The sequence below is a fragment of the Parus major genome, chromosome 1A (genome assembly GCF_001522545.3).
Source record: "Parus major isolate Abel chromosome 1A, Parus_major1.1, whole genome shotgun sequence".
NCBI classification, from domain to species: Eukaryota; Metazoa; Chordata; class Aves; order Passeriformes; family Paridae; genus Parus; species Parus major.
In genome coordinates, this window is record NC_031773.1 from 3,155,223 (window position 1) to 3,166,699 (window position 11,477).

Genomic DNA, 11,477 nt, shown 5'->3' on the forward strand with positions numbered 1-11,477 from the left:
TGCAAGGCTGAAGGGAAGGCAGGAAGTGCTTGTTTGGAGATGAGTAGGTTTGAATCTAATTCATGTGACCTATGACAACACTGGCCTGAGGTCAGGCAGCGGTGTCCTAGGGCAATGAGCACACAAAAACCACAGCAGAACAGCGAGGGATAACCAGGATATCTCCTTCCAACCTGCCAGAGCACTCATGTGCCAGTCAATTTTCCAAAGCAGTTCAGTGATCAAACTGCAGACCACAGGAAAGCCAAAGGGATCATTTTCATACGTGTGTGTGTGTGTGTGTGTGTGTGTGACTTTCACTTTGAATCCTTCTGCTCTCAGTTTGGCAGAAAGATAAAAACAGAGGAGCTTCTGCTCAACGCAACAGGGCAGATTAAGTGAAAATTCAAGGTCATCAACTGCAAATTAAAAGGGATTTTATGTCTGCCTCCTGGTGGACAGTGTGTAAGCCATTGCATTGTATTTTTGGAGTGCCAGCCAACAACATAATCACAGAGTCACAGAATGCTTTGGGTTTGAAGGGGCCTTAAAGATCATTTACTTCCAACTTTCTGCTTTGGGCAGGGACACCTTCCACTAGAGCAGGTGGCTCAGGACCCCATCCAGCCAAACAGCATCTGGGACACACTTGCTTCTGGTAGGTGCCTCAGAGTTTATAATAATTCAGGCAACATCCTTGACATTAGTCAGAAGTAGTTACCATGCAGGGAGTTTCAGTTTCACTGTGATCACTTTATCAGAATACAAATCTGAACCCTCTGTACATCTTCAGGACATGAAAATATCTTACCACCTAATCATGTTTTTCTCAGGTTTTTTTCTTCACCAACAGGCTGTTGGTTTATTGCTTCCTAGGGTAGAGGAAGAGTGATTTGAGTTTGCCCTTTGCTGTCATGGATTTGAGGGTCAGCATTGTCATCAGGGTCAATGCGACATGAATAGTCCCCAGCTCCAAAGGGTAATCTCATGCTAAAAGAGCTTTTTTTACAGTCTGTATCACTAGCTGGAAAGCTGGCAACTGCTGAAACTGCGCCTGCAAACCCACAAGTTTCCTGGAAGTAGATTGGATCTAGAAATACTCTTGGGATCACAGCAGTAGTAGCCTGGGTTTGGTCACTCCCAGGAGAAGATCATCCCCAAATTCTTTCTGGTGTACATAGTATCATATGAACAGTGCAGGAATTCCCTATTACAGATGAAGTTAGGCTCCAGGATGGAGTGACATCCCAGAAGGTGCATAGGTGAAGCTCAAGATTCAGATTTCATCACTGATGGAAAGTTAATTAGAAAATGTTATCAAGTCCTTGCTTTAAAATCCTCATACTCCCACCCCTGAAAACATTGAGCAAATGAGCCATTCTCCTCTGGGCATGGAAAAGTCAACATTTCCAGTGGCGATTTGTCACTGGAGTTTGTGTGCAGTTTCTTTGTTTTTATTCACCCAGATGGGGAAAAAATCCAACAGAAGAAAACTATTGATTTTTAAAGTAATCCTTTCTGTCAATACAAGCCAAGCAGGTTTTGACTTCAAACAATTTATAGAGGTTTGCACACCTCATTTCAAGTATCATGCCATGATCCTGCCTCCACGCTGCAAGTTATTTAATTAGACACATTAATTTGCTAAGTGATGGCAAAATGTTTAGTAATGATGTCTAACCAGGGCATTTCAAGGGAATTTTGTTGTTTAATTAGGAGATAATTGATGGTAGTGCAGAGAGTACCTGGTTGTAAAAGGCTCCTGCATGTCAATTGGGCTTGTGCTGAGCTCAATACAATGGTGGTTAAATGGCCTGCTCATATTAATTACCATTATTATGGTATATAGATTTAAGAGTGGCCATTATTCACAAAAATAAAAATAAAATAAAATAAAATAAAATAAAATAAAATAAAATAAAATAAAATAAAATAAAATAAAATAAAATAAAATAAAATAAAATAAAATAANATAAAATAAAATAAAATAAAATAAAATAAAATAAAATAAAATAAAATAAAATAAAATAAAATAAAATAAAATAAAATAAAATAAAATAAAATAGTATTTCTTTAGATCTGGCTAATTAGATATAGGGATAATGAAATCCACCTTTAAGAAGTGGAAAGGTGGTGAATTAACCAGCTGGGGTGGAATTAGCCACAGTGATGGCACCGACTGAGGAATCAGCTCCATGGAGGACCTTGGAGGCTTCACCTTTGTGCTGCTGTGAATGTAGCCCTGATTTAGGAACCCGAATACTTGTGTGGATGTGAAGGAATTTGTGTGGAATCCAGGTCAGTCTTTGGTGCTGATCTCCATGGCTGTGTCACAGCTGAGATGGTGGTGCCTGTCAAAGCCAAGGTCATCTTTTAGTCATTTCCACCATGGACATAATTTTGGGTGAGTTAAGCCCATCCAAAGTCAACACCTGCCCTTTTGACAGAAGATCAACTCCTGATCCCTCAAGTCTGGAGATCTGGGAAAGGAAAGAGCATCCTGGTGTGCAGAGCCACAGCACTGAACTCTCAATGGGAAAAATACCTGTTACAGGCTTTGCTGGGAACAAGGAGCTCAAGTGATTCCATCTTTTCCTGCCACAGTTCGGTTTCTTGGCTTCACTTCCACTCCATGACCTGGCAGAGCTCAGCCACTGTTTTCTGCTGCCCTGCACAATTTGCAAAGTCAAAATATATGGGATTTGAACTGGTGCTGTGAGCCTGGCGAAGAACACACAGGAAAAGTTAGTTTTTGTAGCAATAACTCAAATCATCGTTATGGCATTTTTGTAGCTTCCAATAATTCTACAGTTTTGCTAAAGATGAAAGCTTGTCAGTCCTGTTTGCCTGGGTAGACTCAAGTGAGTGATATTTTTCTCCTCTAACTTTAGTTATCTTTCTGTAGGTAAGGCTGCTGGAGCTTCATGGTTGTCACTGAAGACCCAGTCAATAGTCAGTGGAATTTAAAGTGCAATTTAATTGACTGAATGTGGACATTTACTTCAGAATGGGATAAACTGCATCATGAACAGCATTGATTGCCTGCCTTCTTGACACATGCAATCAAGCTTATCCTCCTACCATACAATCTATTCCACCACCTTGTTCCCTTTACCACAAAAAGACAATTTATCATTAACATGCAATCCAAATCCATCATGATAAGCCTCTGACTTCTTATCCTGTGATGCAGACCTCTAGAAACCACGAGTGCCATCAAGACATGTAAAATATCATTGTCCACAATCTTTTCTAGCACAAGAATACCAAATTACCATCAAATTTTATGAAGGAAATAGGTTCAGATAAACAGCAGATGCAGTTTCTCTTGCAGCATGCAAGGCCTGTAATTAAGTTATGAAACCTCTCACTGGAGGATGTTGTGACTACTGAAAACTTAGGCAGGTTCAAAAAGCACTTAGACAAATGCACAGATAAAAATTCATTGAGTGTTATTAAATTCCAGTAGTCTCTCTCTGGTTTAGGAAATGCTGGAAATGCAAGTTCCTGGAGGCAGAAAATATCAAAGAAAATGTGTGTGTTTGGGCTTTAGTAACTCTCAGAGACTGGACACCATCTTTCCTGCACTGAATTTGTCTTCTCTTAACACTAAATTGCTCCAACTCATTCTACTTTTTCTTGTAGGTGATGCTTTCTTAGCCTCTGAGGTGTTTGTGCCAGCATTTCCTTTCTCAAAGAGCAGGCTTTAGGCTGGACCTCACCCTCCATGGGTACCAAGAAAACATTTCAAAGAAGAGGTTTATCTCACCTTCTGATATTTTGTTTAAGCTGATGGGGGGAGAAAAGAGAGGGATTTGGAGTCCTGTGGATTTACCAGGTATTCAATTCCTGGGAAGGTGTAGTCATGCACCTCCAGCTGTCCTCACCACATAGCACTTCATCTCTGGTAAATCTGGGAAGAAATGTCACTTATATGGTGAAAAACCCAGTAGAGAGGTACAGCACATCTGCAATTAATTCCTGCAGCTGAGAAAGACTCAGTGAATGAACTGACCACTGAATATATCTCGTACCTGTGACTCCACATCTGCCTTGCTTGCTGGGCTCTTCAGAGACCTTGGGTGTCTGGGACCTCTGTGTTAATATTATCTCTTTTTTCTTTTATTCAGCAAGATCCCAAGCCTGGAGCTTCTGACAGCTCATGAGGTGTAATATCTAGATGCAGACTCAAATTTTTAAGCTTGGAGCCATTTTCTAGAGATGAGACAGATGTTATTTGAATATACCATCTTGTTTAAAAATGGTATATTCTCTCTAAATACTCTCCCTCTAAATTAGCATAGGTCTAATGAGGAAAATCTATTTCAGGACACTATTTAATAATTGCTAGCTACATTTTATAGGAGATATAATGTCCCAACAAATACCCTCTATAGAAACATTGCCTTCCAGTGCTTCTGAAATCCTTTAGTGGGCGGAATCTGATTATCAGGAAAAAATGTGTAAAATATGCAAAGGTTAAAGCAGACAGTTGTTTTGAGGTATTTTCAGATCTGAACATCTTGATCTTTGTGATAATTTGTATTCAGACATGCTATGTTTGCTAAAGAAAAGCTTAAATTGAAAGTTAGCAAAATACTTTGCTTTAGGGATTTGCTGGCTGGCTGTGAAGTGCCAGACTGCTCTTTAACTTTCCTTGGCATTTAGAGGCTCAGCACTTGCTTCATTGCACTGAAATGTCACATCCTCGGCAGAAAATGGAGATGATTTTGTGGGGCCTGGACTCCAAGGGTGCCAGACTGATGTTCTTTTTGGGTGTCTGGTGCAATTTCAGATGGGCCTCGGTGCCAATTCTGAAAAGGCACAGGTTGGACGCAGCCAGCCTCACCTGAATGTCTCAGGTATCCTCAGATGGTTCCAGGCATCTAAGTTTAGGTCAGTGAATAAAGCCCTGCCTCTCTCTCATGAGAATCCAATTTGTCAGTGATTGCTTTAGGAGCATTCCACTGAAATACAGAAATAAAAAGGCAATTAGAGCATGATCCGTGTTCTTTATTGAAATTATAATCTCCAGATGCTTCCCCACACTTTTTGATTCTAGCCTGTCATCACTGATCTTCAGAGAGTCTTGGAAGGGAATGACACAAACTCCCTGGCAGAAAGGCTCCCTGATGCTCCATGAATATGCAGGATATCACGGGTTCATATGTCCCTCACACTTCACAGTCTTACACCTGCAGTTAGAAATCAGTTTGTTTTCTCAGGTATAAACCAAAATCCTGCCACACAATTTTCCTGGATGGCAAAGAAATAGATTGACCAGTTCTTTGACATTCAAACAAAGCCCTTACCTGGTGAAGATGACATTCTGTCTTCTTCTGGGTTTTCACCCATAATTTCTACCATGATCTTTCATATTTGGCTTTCTCCCACATTCTAGCCAAGCACTGCCTTCCTCCTCTCCACAAAAGTTTACTGGCCTCCCCCCAGCTCAAGGAAATGAGTATTTGATGTTGCTGGGGGAATTGTTTCAGACAGGGGAAGCTGAGGACTCTCCTGGTGCAGGCAGATGACACAGGAGCTGCCAAAAGGGGTTTTTGGGGCTGTTCTCTGTAACCACCCCCTGCTCCTCTGTCCCACAAAAGCAGAGGTGGCAATTGTACAGCCTAAGGTGTTGCACAGTGGGATGAGGTGAGGGATAAACCATGCAGCTCAGCAACTCTGGGGTCTTCTTCCCTTCAACAGCACAAAGGAAGATCCTTGCCTCAGTTTCCCTGTTTCCCATTTCCCCTTTTCCCACAGAAGTAGAATGCATTGGTGGGCTGGGTTATTTCAGAGCTGACAGTTTGAGGAGGGAAGAAGTCATTCCATGAATTACCTGTGGATTTGCTGCAGGGAACTTGTTTCTTTCACACACTTGCAAGGTGCAAGGAGCAGTACAGAGGTTTTGTCTATGTGGATTCTCCAAGATCTGATAAAGGTTGTGTTTGCTACTACAACCTTTGTAGGTGGGGATGGATCTCCATCTTCCACTGTCTGTGTCTTTCTGTGAAATGTGAAATTCTTAGAGCCCTCAGGCTGATCTTCAAACTGACCCAAAGCAAGGTATACACACAAGATACGGCTCTACAAGCCCTATTTTTATATGGAATGCAGCTGAGGTATGGCTCCAAGTATGAGGAATTATTGCCCTGTAAGTCAGGGACACAGCAAAGAAATGTTCCTCAGCCATGTCCAACACTGAGATAAATCCCAGAGGTGCCTTTGCAGGCCAGGAAAAATCAGATTAAACTGAGAAATGAAACACTGATTTAATTGTGGTAATGAATTGTTTCCAGTGCTGCAGTATTACAGGTCCCCTTGTGAAGTTGAAATAAAAAACAGATGCCCAGAACCATGGGTCTGTCTCAAGGAAGCAAAATGTTTGCATGGCCAAAATGTTGCACTCATAGAAGTGTCTGGAAACACAGGAGAGTAACATTTAAGAAATAGCAGAGGCTTGGAAGAAGGAGCTGGGAGTCAACTTCAGCACCTAACAGTGTCTTCAGACCACAAGCAAGGGAATAAAAGGTATTTTCTGCTGTAGAGTGTTGTTTGTTGTTTTTTGTTTTTTGGCCAGAATCTGGTCTTTCTCAGACAGAAGCTGAGGTTGTTGCTCTGTGCAGAAACACTAAAAATGTTTATTAATACCTAGCCAAACCAGGCACTGTGTGCCTGTCCTGGGAATGCTCCTGGCTATGTCCACACTGCATTGCACCTGGGTCTGGCTCTTCTCCATGGCATGCCTTATGTTCCTGTGGTTCTGAGATGTCCCTTCAGGGTCTTGTTTTCAGGCCAAGATCACAACAACCAGACTACAGTGGAGTCTGATACACACCACAGCAGGAACCTGTTAACAAGGGTTTTGTCCCTTGGGATGTGCTGTGAGGATATATTGGTGGGCATGAAGCTGGCAAGCAGCAGCTCATTCTTGAGCTTTTTCCCCACCCCTCTTTCATTTTTACAACATCTGCAGGGCCAGGGGAGATGCTGTGGGAGTTCTCCTTGCAGTGTGTCAGTCTGATGTCAAACAAGGGAAAACATTTAGGAGAGGGGTAGAAGTGTGATAGACCCTTCTTGTACTCCTCAGCCACCTCCTCAGTCTGGAAGTGAGTCCAAGGTTATTTTTTTATCATCTTTGTCATCTTTCTCTGCACCTTTCTTGAGCTGTAAAGCAAAGCTCTCTCTTTCATGTTTTTTTACAAGTGAGTAAACACAAGACCTGAAAGACATATTTACAGAGAAATTCTCCTTAATGTATTATTCATTTGACTTTTTACTAGAAGTGTTTCTGTAGCCCTGATGTCCTGAGGATATCAGTAACACGAGGTTTTTAGAGAGAGGTAATGTTTTTATTAGAGCAATGGATAGATTTAAAGAGGTGAAAAAACCACCCAGTTGTGGATGTATTTCTTGGGTTATGGTGGGATGGAGTTGTTTTTCTTTCTAGTAGCTGGTACAGGGCTGGATTTTGGATTTAGGATGAAGGAGTTAATAACATACTGATGTTTTAGCTGTTGTTGAGCAGTGCTTCCACTAAGTCAAGGACTCTTCAGCTTCTCATACTGTCCTGGCAGTGAGGAGCCTGGGGGGAACAAGGAAGTGGGAGAGGACAAAGCCAGGACAGGGGACCCAAACTGGCCAAAGGGCTATTCCAGACCATACGGCATCTCTCTGAACAGGAAAACTGAAGAGGGGGGAATTGTCCTGGGGGTGGCAGCTGCTGCTCAAACACTTGCTGGGCCTCAGTCAGTAAGAGGTGACAATTGCAATGTGCATTACTTGTTTTGTATTTATTCTTATTCTTATTCTTATTCTTATTCTTATTCTTATTCTTATTCTTATTCTTATTCTTATTCTTATTCTTATTCTTATTCTTAATTTTCCTCCCTTTTTTGTGCTATTAAACTGTCTTTATCTTAACCAATAATTTTACCCTTTTTCTGATTCTCTCCCCCATGCCTCTGAGGGTGAGTGAGCAGCTCTGTTCAGCTTCCTGCCAGATTAAACCATACCAGCTTAAAACCCTTTTGAGAATGGTTTTTGTGAGTATGAACTTATTTATATTCCAGTTACTAGCTGTAGCCATACAAGATTTGACATCTTTCCCCAACGTTTTTTTTTGTTGTTGTTTGTTTGGTTTTTGTTTTTTTTTCACATAGAAAAAGTGCTCAATGCAATGGTTAAAAGCTGTGCAATGCTGTTGGCTACCAAGCTAATTAACCTCATATTCATGTCAATGCAAACTGCTGGGATGGTGCATGTCTTTCATTGACAGGCTTATGTATTTTGGGTTTCCATTAACCTCTTCTCATGGATTTACTCTGCCAGAGATTACCTGCATAAAAATAAGTGTCCATTTCAAAATTTGTGCTGATTTTACTCTGTTGATTCCACTTTGCACCTTCAACAGTGACATAGTAGCATCTCATGCTGACTAATTTGAAGCTGTGGATCTGCACTGATGAGTATTAAGTGGTGATGAGATAAATGCATGTCATACTCTAAGCATGTCATGTCAAAAGATAAGCAAATAAAATTAATGTCACTTTAAAATACAATAAAAAGATCCACAGAGTATGAATCTGCTTAAAGTGCACATTCCTTGGGAATGAAATTTCACTTTGGCATTTTTTTCTGATGTTTGAGATGAATTATAACTGTGTGCTATATCAAAACAACCAGGTTGAAGCAAGATGGCCTTTAAGGTCCCAAGCCCTTCTGTGATTCTATGATTATAAACCTTTCAAAAGTTAAAAACTCCATCTGGTTTTGCTATCCTACCCCACAACTTTCACTAAACAGATTTTTAGAATAGATGGCATCATTTCAGAGTGTGATGTCACAGGATAAGGACCCGTCCTGCCATTCATTCCAACTCTGCCCCAGGGATGGGAATATCTGGTGGAAACAGAGCAACAGGCAGGAAGAGAAGGCAGGATCTGGAACACAGCACAACACTCAGCTTGGTGCTCTGTGCTGCTTCCAGGGCTGCTGCAACAGGTCAGTTGTGGTGGCTGGAATTCCCTTGGGCCCCCGTGAGTTCCTGAATCATCCTGAGATAGTAAATTAAGCAAAATAAACGAGGGGATAAGGTACAGAATAGGAAAGCAAAATATTGGGGGAATACTTTCAACCAAAGATTAGTTTGCAGCTTGAACAGTAAAAATCCAGCCAGGCTGGATGTAATGGACAAATCCCACTGAAAAAGGCTCCATGGAAAGGAAAAACTGCTGTTTTAATGCAGGCTGGAAAACCTGTATTAAAAGACTGGACCATCTAGGTGTCGTCTTCTCTTTGACTGCAGTGAGTGCCAGGTGGGCTCCAATGTGTTTTTTGAGGAGGCCAGAGGATGGTAACAGGGATTAGGGTGTAGGGAACATGGCCATGGAAATAGATGGAATAACTTCCATCTACTTCCACTGCCATGTTCCCTACACCCTAATCCCAAACAACACCACAGAACATAAAACAACAAAACAACACCACAGAAAATAAAAGATGTTTGCAGACTGCCTGTACATCTGGATGTTGAATTAAGAAAGGCTTTAATTAAAACTAATGTAACAATATTCAGGTCAAGAGAAGTGAGCAGCAAGCATAATACGCCAGTTTCTTTCAAAATAGTCAATAGAAACAAAGAAAGAGATGTATCCCTTCACTGTGTCTGCTGAGGACAAGACATTTTGGTCTGAAATTGCAGGAATGGCTTTAAACAATGCTGGGATGTAAGTGGAGGAAGGTGACATGGGTATTTTTTGGAACTTGCTAATGAACCAGGTAACAGCAGGGTGCTGAGTAAGCTGAGCTCTGGATATCTGCACTTGGTGCATTGGATCCAAACTGGATAAGTCAGACCTGGACTTATGCAAAAGTTGTGTAGATATTGCTCCAAGGTCCTGCAGGAGGTGGGGCCATTAACTTCTTAAAACTGACCCCATGAGCAAACAGCAAAATGCAAATCTTTCCCCTTAATTTATTTGTTTTTTCATACCTCAGGTCATAGGATTAGGTCAATGTTGCTTGTATTTCCTGTCCTACAAAATGCAGTCAAGATGAAACCAGCCTTGAATCAATCTCTCTTGTGAGGAGTCTTTGAGGGACACATTTTCCATGAGAGAGTCAAGGGTTATAGATGCTACAAAGGAAGAAGAAAGAATATTTAAATGAATAAAGAAGTTTTTACAGCAGCCTCAAGTTACACCATATGAAGTTAAAAAAACCCCAGCACTCCCAGCTGAAAAGCCTGGGAATAAATGAAACTAAAATAAACCTCTTCAGCTTCATGCACAGAGGGTTATTATTCTTTCCTCCATTGCTATACTTTCATGTTGGTATAGCTCCAAATAATTCATTTGTGTTACTTCTGTTTGAGCCAGATTTGGAGAGAAGAGATTCAGGCACAAGCACTGGGTTGATGATTGACTTATCTTTTCCCATACAAAGGGAAAAACAGTGAACTGAGTTTTTATGTCTAAATCTGGATTTCAAACTGCATAAATTAAATATCTATATACACATTTATATGCATATACATATATACACGTGTGTTTGCATGTGTATGGATGTGTACTTTCTTTTGAATTTCAGTAAAATACATTGAATCCTGGGGGGTTTTTTACAGACTCTTGAAATGCACCACTTGAAGAGGATTTATGTTTGAGATAGGTCTCAAATGTGAAAGTTTGAAGATTGTTTGACAGCATGACATGCCAAAATAAAACAGATGATGCAATCTCTAAAACTGACTGGATAATGGCACATCCTGGTAACCCATTATTCATGTAGGGTTTTGTATACATGTGTATATTCTTCTCCTTCTTTTTCTTTTTAATTGTTTTTTAATGCAATAATTCAAGGAAAGGCTGTTTTCCAGCAAACTTCTACAGCAATCTGAGGATCAGTTCAGACTTCAGCTGTTTGGACTTACAAATCAGGCCTGATTTGTAACAGCATGAACAGCACATAATCTTTAAAAAATGAAGAAAGATGTTTCTTTGAATTAATGTTGCCAATATTTATGTGTCCACAAGATTACTGGAATAAAATTGTGCAAATATTTGCAGGATGGAGCTATTAATTAAATAAGAAGTCATATGGGGTAATGTATGACACACCACCTTGCTGTCAGAGTATCACTTTCTATCTCTCTTTAACAGCAAGTGCTTAAGAAGAAAAAAATGGTGCCTTGTTATATATTTTTCCTTTGTGAAAAAGGACCCACAATAAGGCAATTATTACCCTAAAACACCAAAGGACATTTGCTGTGGGCTGCATTCACTGGCTCCAATGACAGGAACAGGACTGTCAGTAATGGACTTAAACTCCAGCAAAGGGGAATTAAGGCAAACATTGGATTTGTTGGAGGAACCATCACCTGAGGTCTGAAGAACAAGTCAGGTGAACCTGCATGTGAACAAGAACTTCAATGAGGTGAAATATGTACTTCCTTCAATGGGGAATTAAGGAAGGTCAGGCTTGGGACAAGGGGGGACACC